Below are 13,776 nucleotides of genomic sequence, written 5' to 3'. Positions count from 1 at the left end.
TTGCCTTCATAGTTTTGTTCTAATCTTTTGTAAAGTTGGGGGAGTAAGAGGATGGAACAGATATGAAAGGATGGTTATGACATTAGATTTAGAATGGGTTAGGTTTGGTGTGTTATTAGACTCCAGGTGAAGGTGTTGGATGCTATGTGGCTATGAGTAGGAAGTTCCTGGAGTTGCCTTCCCAGGGATATTGATTTGGAGCCATTAGCATGGATTGTATCAAAACTCATATAACTAGAGGAGACCACCGTGGGAGTGAGTAGTTAAAGAAGATTTAAAGGACTGAGCCCAGGGGCATTTCATCTTTAAAAGTTTGAGGAAATAAATAGCAATCACCAAAAGAGACGGAGTATGAGCAACCAGTGAGAAAGGAAGATTCCAGCACAGTGTGGTGTGCTGGAGAACACAGGCCTACAGCATTTAGCTGGGCAAGGCTGCATTGCTACCCCATGCCCAGAGCTGAAAGGAGGAGTGGCATGGTTCCTTGCCTCGCAGGAGCAGGACTCTGGGAGACATACCCTGGACAGATTTGGATGACAGCACCTGGAGGTCTAACACCGCAATGGGATCCCTGGAGGTCCTAGTGGCAGGTTGGAAGTATTCTGATTCTATCAAATGAGAGGGAGGAGGGAGACATTTTTTGTTTTTTGAGCCATAGCAATAATCTTCTTTAGAGAAAGAACTGGTAGCAAGGAGGAGAGTAGATTTTGGGAGGAAAGATGAGAATTTTGTGGATCTTTACAAGGCCAATAAACCATCCTGAAGACAACAGTCATCTCAAGTGCCATGGGATCAATACCACAGTGACTTGAATCAAGCCAGGATTAAGAGATTGACGAGAGTGCAATCTTCCCTCCAGATTGGCTCTTTGCCTGTGGCCTCCAGTCCAGCAAGCAGCATCATTAGGTAATTAGGCAGCTGCTGCTGCCCAAACCTATTACTCATCTTTAACGCCTCCCTCTCCTTCACCCCATGTTCGATCAATCACCAGTTGGTAAAGATTTGGGCCTGCTAAGTATCTTGCAAATTTGTTTACTTATTCCCTTCTCCTCCTCCACCACCACCTTCTCACCTGAGCCTCCCCATGGCCTCCAGAATGGTCTCTTCCAAATGACCCCCAAAGGTGCCCTCTACCTACAGACCACACCTGAGGCAGTGGGTGCTTTTAGAAAAGAAAACTTCACTTTGCTGCTTTTCCTTCCTCCTTGGTTGGAATCTGAAAGCTGATCTTCATGGCTCTATAAAGTTTGATAATCAGCGCCTTATCAGCTGGGGTAAACAGTCACTGAATAAATGGATCAATGCATCAATAAGTGAATAGATTGCAATAAAGCCTCACTTGGAGCAAATCACTTTGTTATGGCTTAGATCTAGAATGGCCACCCCAAGGTCGCATGGGTTCACAGGTGGGGCTTTTAGAAGTTGATTGGTCAAGGGGTTCTGTAACCATCAGTGGATCAGCCCGCTGAGGAATCCATAGCTGAATATGTGGTCAGGAGGTGAAGTCTGGTCGGAAAAGGTGGTTCATTGACAGCGTCACCTGGAAAGGCCTGTCTCCCTCCCCAGCCCTCTTTCTGTCTCTGCCTCCTGCCCATCATGACACGTGTGGCTTTCCTCCACTAGGCCCCTCTGCGGGGCCATTTCTGCCTTGTGGCAGCCAACCATAAGCTAAAGCCTCTAAAAACTGTGAACCCAAATAATCCTCCCTTCCTTCAAGTTGTGGATGTTGGGTATTTTGTCCCAGCAACAAGGATGTGACAAAGACACACTTAAATATTTTAAATTTTCTAAGCCTCAGCTTCCTCATTTATAAAATGAGAAAAAACTGGGATGTTGCTAAGCTAACAAGATGCCACATTAATAAAGTGTGTTTAGCATTGCGTGATAACATTTGATCATTGTAAATGAGCCAAATCAGCACTTAGCACAGCACCTGATAAATGTACCCACTGCCTACTGCTTCATAATAAATCAATACTTCAGGATTCTAATTATCTTAGTTGACCTTTTATTTCTATGAATTTCCATACCACTTCACTTGATGCCGAACAGACAGCTGTATGTAATTATTTTTCAGGCTCATATTGCTGCTCAAAAAAAATCTTCATTGTTTCCAGTGCCCACAAAATCAAGTTCAAATTCTTCAGCTTGGCATTCACAGTTCCAATAACTGTCCACAGTTCACAGCTAAAATATATTAGATGCTCCAGAGAAAGTAACTGCAAACAAAATTTAGAGCATTTCTACAACTCCAGGATTTGTGGCAGGTGCTGGATTTTTAAATTTAACTGTTTATGACTTGTATGATGTAATTTCAGTAATCAAATGTTATTGCATTTAAAGAAACAGAGACCAAGAAGGTCAAACTAGGATGAAAGAGGATGTTTGTGCTTACTGCAGGTCTCTCAGAGGATGCTAACAGGAATCACAGCTGTGGCGGCCCTGGGGCGCACTCCTCAAATCTGCCTTCAAAAGTACCTGCTGCAGGAGACACTGTTTGCTCCCAGATGAGCCCAAACAGGGTGAGGTCAGGGCTCAGGGAGAACTGTTCATCCCTCTTCTAAACAGTGATGAAAAGGCAATAAAGAGCCTGAGCCTATTCTGCTCTGAAGGCTTCTTCTTGCCCTCTTGCCCCATGGCTGAGCAAATCCTTAGGAAAGCCTGGGGCACCACCTGGACAGGGCCTAAGTCCACGCAAGCCTCCTTCACAGGCTCCCTTGGCCCAGCCCCACCCTCTAACCACGGTAAAAGCCAAAGCCAGTCTCCCCTCCTGGCACTCTCTCAAGCCATCTGCAGACCTGCTTCGGAGCCTGCCCAGCTCTGCCCAGAAAGCCTCCTGAGAATTAGATCCTCTCCTACCTTCCCACCGTGTACAAGTCGGACACCAACACCAATGCAAGGGGTTATCTAACCTCCACAGGGTGACGGAGCAGACAGGTGAGTCAGGGGAGGACAGAGCTGCTCTTTCACTTACTCTGAATTCCCAGAGCTCAGAGTAAACTCTCTTCCCTGTCTCTAACACTGAGTTAAGAGAAGTACATTCTACACTAATTTTAAGTCAGGATCCTGCACTAACCTAAGGTAATATTAAAATAGTAAGGCCAAGCCAGGTGTAGCGGCCCATGTCTGTAATCCCAGTCCTCTGGAAGGCTGAGGAGGATCACAAGCTTGAGCCCAACCTGGGCAATTGACAGACTTAGCAAGACCTTGTTTCAAAAATTTCAAAACATTTTTTTAAAGCATTGGAGATGTAGCACAGTGCAGAGACACTCAGTTCAACCTCTAACACTGCAAAAAAAAGATCAGAAAAGAATTCATTCCCCCTCCCAAGAATTTAGCATTCCGTCTTTTGTTTTTTTTGTTTTTTTAAAAGAAACAGAAGCCCATAGAATCCTATTTCTTCAAAGAACAAATTTCTTCAAGAAACAAATAAAGAATGAAAAGCTAGGAAAGAAATGAGCTGTCACACTGTTAAGAAAGAGGAGGTAAGACATCAAGACTGAGGAATTAACTGCCGTGTTGGAGCTTTCTCTGTGACAGGCCCATCTGTGTTCTGCACCCCCTGAATGCTCGCAGTAACCCATGGACAAGGAAGGGCCCAGCTCCTGCTTGACGGATGGGGAAAGTAAATTACCTGAGCAAGTTGAACAAACTACCTGTGGGGGACAGGGTCTAGCCCACTTCACCTCTTCCACTCTGCCCCTTAGTGTCAAGCCTGTGTGTAAGCTCCTCCCCTTGAATTTGGATGGACCTGGGACTTGCTTCCAACCAGTGGGACGAGGCGAACACGATGGGTGTCACTCCTGTGATGACATTATTACACCTAAGACTCCACTTGCCGAACTCTTTGCTGGCTGATGAAGGAAGTGCTATGTGGGAAAGATGGAAGGCCTGTGGCAGCCTCTAGGAACTGCAGGCAGCTTGTAGGAACTCCAGGCAGCCTGTGGTTGCTGAGCACAGGGCCCCAAGTCCTACAGCTACAAGCAGATGGGTTCTGCTAATAACCCGAGTAAGCTCAGAAGAGGCTTCTTCTCCATCTGGGCCTCCAGCTGGGAGTGCAGCTGGCTGGCATCTCGATTGCAGACTGGTAAGACTAAGCAGAGGACCCAGCTGAGCTGGGCCCAAACTGACCCAAAGACACTCTAGGGTAATAATTGGTGTTGTTTTGGGCCAATAACTCCATGATCATTTGTCAAACAACAATTACCCAGCTCCCGGAAGGTTTTTAGCATCTAATTTTAACCTTTTAATGATGTACAATTCTATACAACAGCCAGCAAAGTGTGGATAAAGGCATTGCTGTGGAATCTTTGTGTGCCATTTTGGTTTAGTTGCCCTTACAGTCTGCTCAAGGGTTGATTGCTGAGGAAAATCCATAATGACCATGATACGCTTTAGTACGATCACCAGTATTATTAACGTACGAGGCCTTAATAATATCCTAATGGTCTGTTTTCTTTCCATTCATACACTGCAACTATCTGTAACATTTCTCCAATCTGTATAGTCAGTTTAGCTTTATTTTCTTATTATTTATTTCTGTATTGCTAAAATTCTTCTGGTCAACATTTTTTACAGAGAATCCTATTGAATTTCTCCTCCACAAGAGCACTCATTCATACCATTGTAACACTCTTGCCCATTTTCTTTTTTGACACAGGGTTTCACTGTGTAGTCCAGGCTGGCCTTGAATGCATGATCCTCAAAACTCAGCCTCCCAAGGGCCAGGATTACAGGCATGTGTCACCACACCCAACTTGTAATATTCTTGTATCATAGTTACTTTCCTATCACTGAGATATAATAATTCCTGACACCCTAAACTTAAAGGAAGAGGGGTTTATTTTGGCTCCTTATTTCAGTCCATTGTCAGCTGGCTCCAAGGCAGAAACAGGATGGCTGAGAGGCAGGAGGCAAAGCTGCTTAACCCACAGCAGGCAGGAAGGAGAAAGAGATGAAGCAGGGACAAGAATATGCCTGGGTCACACCTCTGGTGACCCACCACAAGTAGGCCCTGCCTATCAATAGAGCATTCAGCTAGGAACTCCTCACCACATGGATCCACTCACGAGTATGGCACCCTCACATCCAATCACCCTCCGAACACATGCGGCCTTCTCGGGACATTTTTGATATAAACCATGTAACACCTAACGCCTTTTAACAGGTGACGTTATTTTAAAGTAATGCTATATCCTTGTGTCCAGGGAGTTTCCACCATTATTGTCTCTTCACAAGGCCTCACAAGCCTCTGGCAGGTTAAGAATCCCGTATTTCTTACGTGGATGTTAAGTCACTGCGCATGCATTTGCTGTGTTAATCAGGATGGCTTGAGCAAATGATGCTCTACCATCCAAGCCACACTCGCAATGTCTTTGCTAATGAAAATACAGACCCAGAGATACGAGGATGTTGGTTAACCTCAACAGTTAAACTGGGTTCACCCCAATATTGAGAATTTACTTAATCACTGTGACCTTAATCTTTCAATAAGTATATTTAATCTTTGCCTAGGGCCCTCTGATGGAAGAAATGTCCCCATTCCTAAGGTGGGGCCTCCGTGCAGCAGAAGTCAAATTGCCTTTCTTATGCATATTTCATGCTACCAGTTATTATTTTAGCAAAAAATGCACAGTGTAATTTCACCATATGGTACTTGCTAATGAGTAGTATTGAAAATACTATCCAGAGGGACTTACCATGGCAACTAACAGAGTATCTCATTGGAAAGCTGGAAGTCCTATAAAATGATCAAAATTTTGGCATGTGTTCCTTCTGAAGTACAACCCAGGAAAGAGAAGAATGACTGTATCTCCGCCTACAGTGACTCTCTGGCTACTGTGTAATTATTATGGTAGAAAAAGAAGTCACCAGAATTTCCTTAGAGGGCTACATTAAATATTTCCTAAAATCAACCAGTATAGTTTTGCACTCTCTTTATGCTTACCTACATGCAGGTACACATGAATATTTTCATATTTTTCTACTGTGTTCTACTAAGAGGTCCCAATTTTCTTGTTCACCAGGGTTCTTCTGATCATTTTCCTCCCCCTCCCTTTTTCTCTCCCCAAAATCTTCTTCATCTCATGAAAAAAATGAAAGGGGGGGCTAGTTTTCTAGTGTCACTCACTTCACTAATGTGTGATCCATTCTGGATAGCTCATTACAAAAGGAAAGCATCCTCGTCAACTCTTCTAACCAAGCTACCTCAGAGCTCCTGACACTCCAGCAAGAGTTCATCCAAGCTGTTCTCCTTCATTTATTAACTGAACTCTCCTGAGAATTCCTGTTTTTGTATCCTTGCAAGTCTAATGGTGTGAATATAAATATATAACAGAATCACTTGGAGAGATAAAATACAGGATCCCTGGGCTCCAGCCCCAGAATATTTTATTCCTCAGGCCTGGGTGAAGCCTGAGGACTTGAATGGGTAACAAGTTCCCAGGTAACGGTAAAGGGACCTGGTCCAGGGGCTGCACTGCGAGGGCTGTTCTAGGCAATGGCCCTCAGCCCTGACTTCACATTATGGCTGCTCGAGGAGTTGTCAAGCAACACGCATATCCAAGCGCTTCCTAGCCCTCGTAAATTGGAACCTCTTAGGAACCTCACAGGTGTTACCTTTCTTTTCCCCCAAAAGGTGATTGTGATGTGCTGCTAGGGCATGAACTACTGCAGTGAGCAAGCTGATGCCAAGCAGAGACAAGAAGAGATGAGATCTTAAGAAGAGGCTTTGATTCAAACCCTCCTCTTCTGTGCACTGTGAGATCCATATTTAAAATTTTGGGAATATTTAAAATATTTCAAAAGGCATTACATGTGACTGTACATTACATGTCCCTGGAACTTGTTGGTATTCAATAAATATTAGGGAACTATAGTAGTCGTAATAACAGAAACATTTTACCCTTGGTTGTGACTGGGTGGCTAAAAATGTATGCAATTCTTTATGGTGAGGTAATTGTTAGTGTTTTCTAGGCGAGGATAAAATTTTGCAAGATTTGAGTACAGCGAGAACTTAATAAATGGCACGACAAGTGTATTCATTACCAAGAGAGTAATTATTGGGAGACCTCAGCTAAATAAAAGTAGAACGTTTGGTAAACCTGAGCTATAAATAAATTTGTGCTTAGAAACCAATTCCTCAATTCCAGCGGTCAAATGAATCTTTCATATTTTTTCTAAGACACCCGATTTCAAATAAAATGCCCCTTTTTTTTTGCATTCCAGTTATAAAAGTTAAACTCAATGCAATGGGTCCTATTTGACGAGATCACCCAGACTCCAAAGGAAGGAGCCAATGACCATGACCTCTTGGCAGGTCTGATTCCAGTCTTTCATATCTGATTTCTTACTTCCTAATACAGCACCTGGCACATAATAGATGCATCAAAAATATTACCAAATCTGACTAAATATTATTGCCCCGTTTCAGAGAAAATGAGTGCTCTTTTTAACATTTCATTTTAATTCCATTTTAATTTGAAGCAAAGTAATAGATGTACATAGTTTGAAAAGTCATGACTTTTAACAACAAAAAAAATTGATTGTTTCTTCCAACCTCTTTGCCTCCTAAATTCTACTCTCCAACACAAGCACTATCTGCTCTATCTCGTTTCTTCCAATATTTCTATCCATAGATTGCCTAAGAAAAGCTGATATGTTTTAATGAAAGCAATATCAAGTTGAGCTTCATGAAAACTAGTCAGACAAAGGGCAACTGTGCACATTCACTTAGTTAATGAATTCCCTGAGTTGCCTGTGCATTTGGGTTTTATAAAGTTTGTTGGCCTGGAATTAGTGCTGGGTGGCTGGTGTGGGAGTAGAAGCAGGATCTAGCCTGGAACTGATGGAAATTTGAAATTTCCATGACAATGGTGGTTTGTCATTGTTGAACCAGTCTGTCTTCCATCTTCCCAGAGCCCAGAGAATCTAAAGGAACTGCTGTCCTGTTTTATTTATTTGTTTGGTACATAAGTGTTCTATTTCTACTCCTACCCCTGTTAAATTTTGCTTTACACATTTTGAGTACAGGCAGTCCCTGACTTACTAGGATTCAGTTTATTGATTTTTCAACTTTACAGTGGTGTGAAAGCAATAGGCATTCAGTAGAAACCATACATCAAAGTTTGAATCGTGATCTGTTCCTGGGCAATGCCTTGCAATGCTGGGCAGTGGCAGTGAATGAGCCACAGCTCCCAGCCAGACGGGGATCACAAGGTTGAAACAACCTATGCCCTACATTGCTAAGTTAGGATGTTGGTGGGTGAGGTGCAGTTAAATACAATTTCAATTTAGAATATTCTCAGCTGTGCAATGGGTTGATCAGGATAGAGCCCTATCATTAGTCAAGGAGCATCTGTATATTGTTATGCACATGTTAATTTTTTTTGTCTTTTTTTTTTTTGGTACTGGGGATAGATGCAAGGCCTTGTGCTTGCTGTACATATGCTATACCACTGAGCTACATCCCCAGCCCACCTACAGATTTAGAATTGTTATGTGTTCCTGGCAAGTTGGGCTCTTTATTATTAGATGTTTCTGCTGAGGGCAAGAGCTTGTTCTGTGACATGCAGACCACGTTTTGCTGTTGGAAAGGCTTTGGGGGTGGGAGGGGGTGCAGAGTGCAGCTTTTCAATCCACTGTGTGAATGTTCCATCTTATTTTCTTGGTAGCCCCCACTTTTGGACCACCGCTCCTCCCGTCTGAAGAGCCCTGGGTTTGGTGTGACTGGGTGGCAGGTGGTGTGTGATGTTTTCGAGTGGCAGTGGTCTCTGGCACCTGGGGACAGCCATGCCCACACTGACCAGGTATGTAGAGTGCTCAGCCTTACCTGACAGCATATTTGTAACTGAATACAGTGTTTTCAATTTGTACAGAATAGTTACAATATTCTACTAAAGTTGTGAAACATGCAAAAAAAGTGTTTGTTTCTTAAGAGACAATATCCAGTTAGACTGACCTACATTATTGGCTATGTCCTTGTTAGCTGGGGTTCCTTTACTTAGCTGAAGTTCCCATTAGTATGTCATTTTAGCACACACGTATAAATGATGGTATTTTTAGTGTGTGTTTGTTGGTAATGTTATTCCTCCTGAATTATGAAATTATTTGCACTGGGTATCTTTCTTCAAAACGGATTTGTACTTGATTTTGGCCAATGACTAGGTTAGGGGGACTAATAATACCAGTTAACTTTATTTGAATGAAGAATTGAAGTGATTAAAAACTGGGCTGGCTTAGTTCAATTCGCCCTGCTCCTAAAATGTATTACTTCAAGGTTCCAAACTAAAGACAGAGAGATTTACCAGGCTCCTTTCATTGCTGGAGCCCAAACTACAACTGTACAAAAACCTACAAAAACCTCTGCTCACTTCTGTGCTTCTTAAATGCCCTTTTTTGAAATTGGCAAATGCCTCCAAGGAAAAAAGCAGCCAAAATCATTGGACTTGTCTCTCTGGGTTTTCTCCTTTTCTTGGATTTGGGCTCTGTAATCTTTCATTGCTTTGAGTGCACTCAAACAGATTTGTGCTTTTAATTTATATCCAGCTTTTCTCAATAAGATGGTTGATGTGAATTACCTAGACCACCATGATTGAAGGCAAGACTGTTGATACCCTGCCTAGTTTTTCTTGACAATGCTCTCTATCTACACTGACCAGATGGGTTACTTCATCATGTTGAAGACGGATATAAGATAAAGGCATCCCTCCAAAATATCAGGTTCTAAGGCCTGGGGTGTAACTCAGACATACAGTATGTGCTTAGTGTACATGATAGCCAGGGTTTAATTCCTAAAAGTCAGGTCCTAAGCCCTGGGACTTTTAAATATTACCTTACAAGGAAAAAAAGAGCTCCTTAAAATGGGGAGGTTATTTTGGGTTATCTAGATGTTCCCTAAATGGCACCGCCAATGTGCTTATGAGAGAGGAGCAGATGGAGATTTGGCACATGCATAAAGGACAAGGTGATGTGAAGTCAGACGCAAAGTTTGAAGAGACACAACGCAAAAGATACTGGCATGTACCAGAAATTGGAAGAGGATGGATTTTCCCTTAGATTTTCTGAAAGGAGTACAGTCCAACTTGAACCTTCACTTCAGCCTAGTCATTCTGAGTTTTGAACTCTTGGCTCCCGAACTGTGAGAGGATGTATTTCTGTCATTTTAAGCCACCAAGATTATGATATTTTGTTACAGCAGCTAATGCATATATAGGTTGTGTCAGTCAAAACCATTTTTGCATCTTCTCCTCTCTAATTTAATTATTCCATCAAAGACTTGCAAAATTCAAAGCCTTGAGTCTTTACCTTTCAGAAACAACCTACTTAGGTATGTAACTGTGACCCAGCAGACAAGGAAAATAAGAGTCAGGGAAAATCTGGGAGAGGAACAGATTAATTTTGGCTGAAGACTTGTGAAGATAAGGGTAATATTTAAAGGAACTTTTCTGCCCCCAGCTTCTCTTGTTTTGTATTTTTAGTAGGGATTCTTTACCTTCCCTCTTCCAATTGCTTTCATTCATTTAACAAATGCATTTTGTAAAATCAATCGAGGAGCATGTTATTACTGTCACTTCTGTGTCTACTCATACAATATTTAGCATGGGCTTGGAGAAATATATCACTTTAAAGGTCCTGGAATGACTGTGACAGTGAGACCTGTATGTTTTCTCATCATCATATGGCTCCCAAGGACATGGTCTAACTCAGAGAGCCGCTGACTGACTATGGCTGAAAGAGCTACTTTCAGTAATGGTTTTGTAAACATCTGGACACAATAATGCTGTTTTGGATCCTAGTATCAAATGTGGATGAAAAGGACCACCCTAATTCTCAGGATACAGTGTGAGGGTACTTAGGGGGCACGTGAGAATTAGAGGACGCCAACGTTTACAATCGCTGTGAAAGGAAGTAGCATTTTCGGTGGAGCCCACAAGAGGGCAGTATTATAGGAAGGATTCATTTCCACACCATGTAGAACAAGAGCCAGCTGGTACAGTACTCTTTAGTACAAAGGCCCAAACTCAAGTCCACACTCAGCGTCACAAAACCCAGATGCTTTTGTGTTTTACTCTGCACAAATCTCTGGCCTTTTCCCAGGCTGGATAATCTCTAAGTGAAAGTTTCCTTAGCTGCCCTATCTGTTAGTGTTGCTGAAGTACAGCTTATGCCTTTGTACTCTTGGCTTTATTGTAACTCCAGGTTCTCTGAAAGGTCTATTACCATATAATATAAACTTTCACTCAGTCCTGATGTGAGACGAAATTACCATAAGCTCCTAGAATTTAGACTTAATCCTGATTAGATTTAAATTCTGTTGGTGTCGTGCTGCCAGTTTTAATAGTGCTTGATAAGAGACATTGAATTGAGACATCAAAAAAGATATTTATACAAGTAACTTCATGAATATAAAGCACTGGATGAACTATTACCTTGTGTCTGAGAAGGAAGCAGATTAAAGAGTATTTTTGAAGCGGTGTAAGTTAAATATACTTACCCTATATTTTGCTTCATGAGGTATTTTGCTTCTAAGACTGTGATAGAAAAAGGCACATGGGCTGAGGCTGTGGTTCCGTGGTACAGTGCTTGTGGAGGATATAAGAGGCCCTGACTTTGATTTGCAGCGCAGTGAAAAACAAGAGAAAAAAAGACGCAGAACATTATAGTACTGAGAACTTAAAAAAAAAAAAAAGTCTTTGAGATGATTGTAGATTCACAAGCAGTTTTAAGAAAAAAATACAGAGGAAGCCCACAGCCCCTGTCTGCCTGAGTACATGACATAGCCAGCCCCACCATTGGCCAGGGTCACACCCAGCAGGAAACTGCCACTCATCAGAAAAGCCGTTTCAGACAAAGTTGGCGCCAGTGGGAAAGGCCATCATGTCTCAGCCCTCGGTTCCAAGAAGCATCTGTACCACTGCCTGTTCTGAGGAGCACAGATACCCTTTCCTTGCCCCTAGACTCCTTGAGGCAAGGAATCCTCTGACCAAAACCTGGAAACTGCCTAGCAACCACTTCTCTACTTACGTCTGTGCTCTCCCCCGTTCTGTGCTGATTCTTGCTTGGAGTCAGCCTGCCTGCTTGTGCCTGCGTGAATAAAACAGCTTTGTTTGCTCACACAAGGCAAGCCGAGGTGTTTTCTCCGCTCTCTTCATCTCTGCTTAGACCCATCCTCTGGTTCCCCCTGAGGTAACATCTTGCAGAAGTACAATATGACATCAGTGATACAATCAAGATGCAGCATTCCATCACAAAGATCTCTCTTGTTGCTCTTTTGTTTCTAATTTTTATTAGTACATGTTTCATCCAGGAGAGCTGGCCCATGTGCACAACACATCTCAATTCTTTTTTCATCCCCTGTCCCCTCTCCTTTTCTTTAACAACTATACCCATTTCTTTCCCTACTAAACTGTTAGTAACTGAATCTAACCTCCATTTCTATACTTTTGTTATCTTAAGATGCTATACCAATGGGTTTTATATAAAGTTACAGTGTGTATCCTTTTAGGATTGCCTTTTTCCCCCTTGGTCAGCATAAGTCTTCTAATTCATTAGTTTCAAGTATTTTTGCAAATATTTATAGTATTATATGCTAAAATCTTTGTCAGACAATGCCAATGCCTGTGTCATCTTGTATTGGTATCTGTTGACACCTTGTTTAAAGGGCATCAGGGATCCCCCTTTGGCAGTGGAGTGAGGGTGAAACTGCAGCTTCCCTAGCAGCCTCCCTGACACCTTGAGGGAGGAGGGCTCCTTGTTGTGCCGGGTGAGGGAGGCAGTTCTGGCTCCACACTAGGCCTCCCCTAATATCACCTACTTCCTAGCTGGCCTTCAATTGACACCATTGGTTGGGGAGGTGGCTGTGGAACACTGGGCAGAGGAAGAAGATCTAACTCTCCTGCTGGCCTCTGATACCACCTCAGCAGGGTGCTTATTTTCCTGGATCTGAGTCCAAGTCCCAGCTCCACACATGGTCTCTATGGCCACCGCACTGGGTAGAAGCCTCCTTATTGCCTCCTGGCAGATCCCTCCTGGAGACAGTCGGGGAGAGGTCAGAGTGCTCCGTTACTGCAGCCCACTGTGGCTGGAAGTCTGGACTCCGCATTCAGCCTTCAGAGGCAGGGGCCGAAGGGGACCGGCGAACTTTCTGTTGGGCTGGCACGGAGTGCCACTGTCTCGATGGTCGCTGACTTGGGGCACCCCCTTTCCTAGCGTTTGACTGAGGGTGGTGCCCACTTGTATGGGGACCTCTTTTGTCCGTACCACGATGCTTCCAGGATGCCAGCTTCTGGGTATGCGAACCAAAAGGAAAATTCAAGAACTCAACAACTGTGTCACTCCTGGGGTCTTCTGGTCCCTGGCCAGTCTGTCTTCTTCAGGCCACCTTTCAGAATCTCCTTATATCTGTTTTATAGGTGATGTTCAAGGTTTTGGGTTAAACACAGCAGGAGATATAGGAAAAGTACGTCTGTTCTGTCTCCCCACAAACAAGAGTCTGGAGAGGTATATGTTAATACGTTTTCTGAAAACTATTGATTTAAAATAACAAACTTCTGGCCAGGCGTGGTGGCACACGCCTATAATTCCAGCACTCGGGAGGCTGAGGCAGGAGGCTCACTGTGGAGACCAGCCTGGGCTACATAGTGAGTTCCAGGTCAGTTTCAACTGCATTGTGAGACCCTGTCTCAAACAAACAAACAAACAACAAACACCAAAAAAAAAGTAACAAACTTCTTAGAAAAGATAAATCTGTTCACTTTTAAAGTTCTAAAGTTTCCT

Source organism: Fukomys damarensis, unplaced genomic scaffold (assembly GCF_012274545.1).
Source record: "Fukomys damarensis isolate Sample0158 unplaced genomic scaffold, DMR_v1.0_HiC HiC_scaffold_26, whole genome shotgun sequence".
In the NCBI taxonomy this organism is placed as follows: Eukaryota; Metazoa; Chordata; class Mammalia; order Rodentia; family Bathyergidae; genus Fukomys; species Fukomys damarensis.
Note: the sequence above shows the minus strand (reverse complement) of the source record.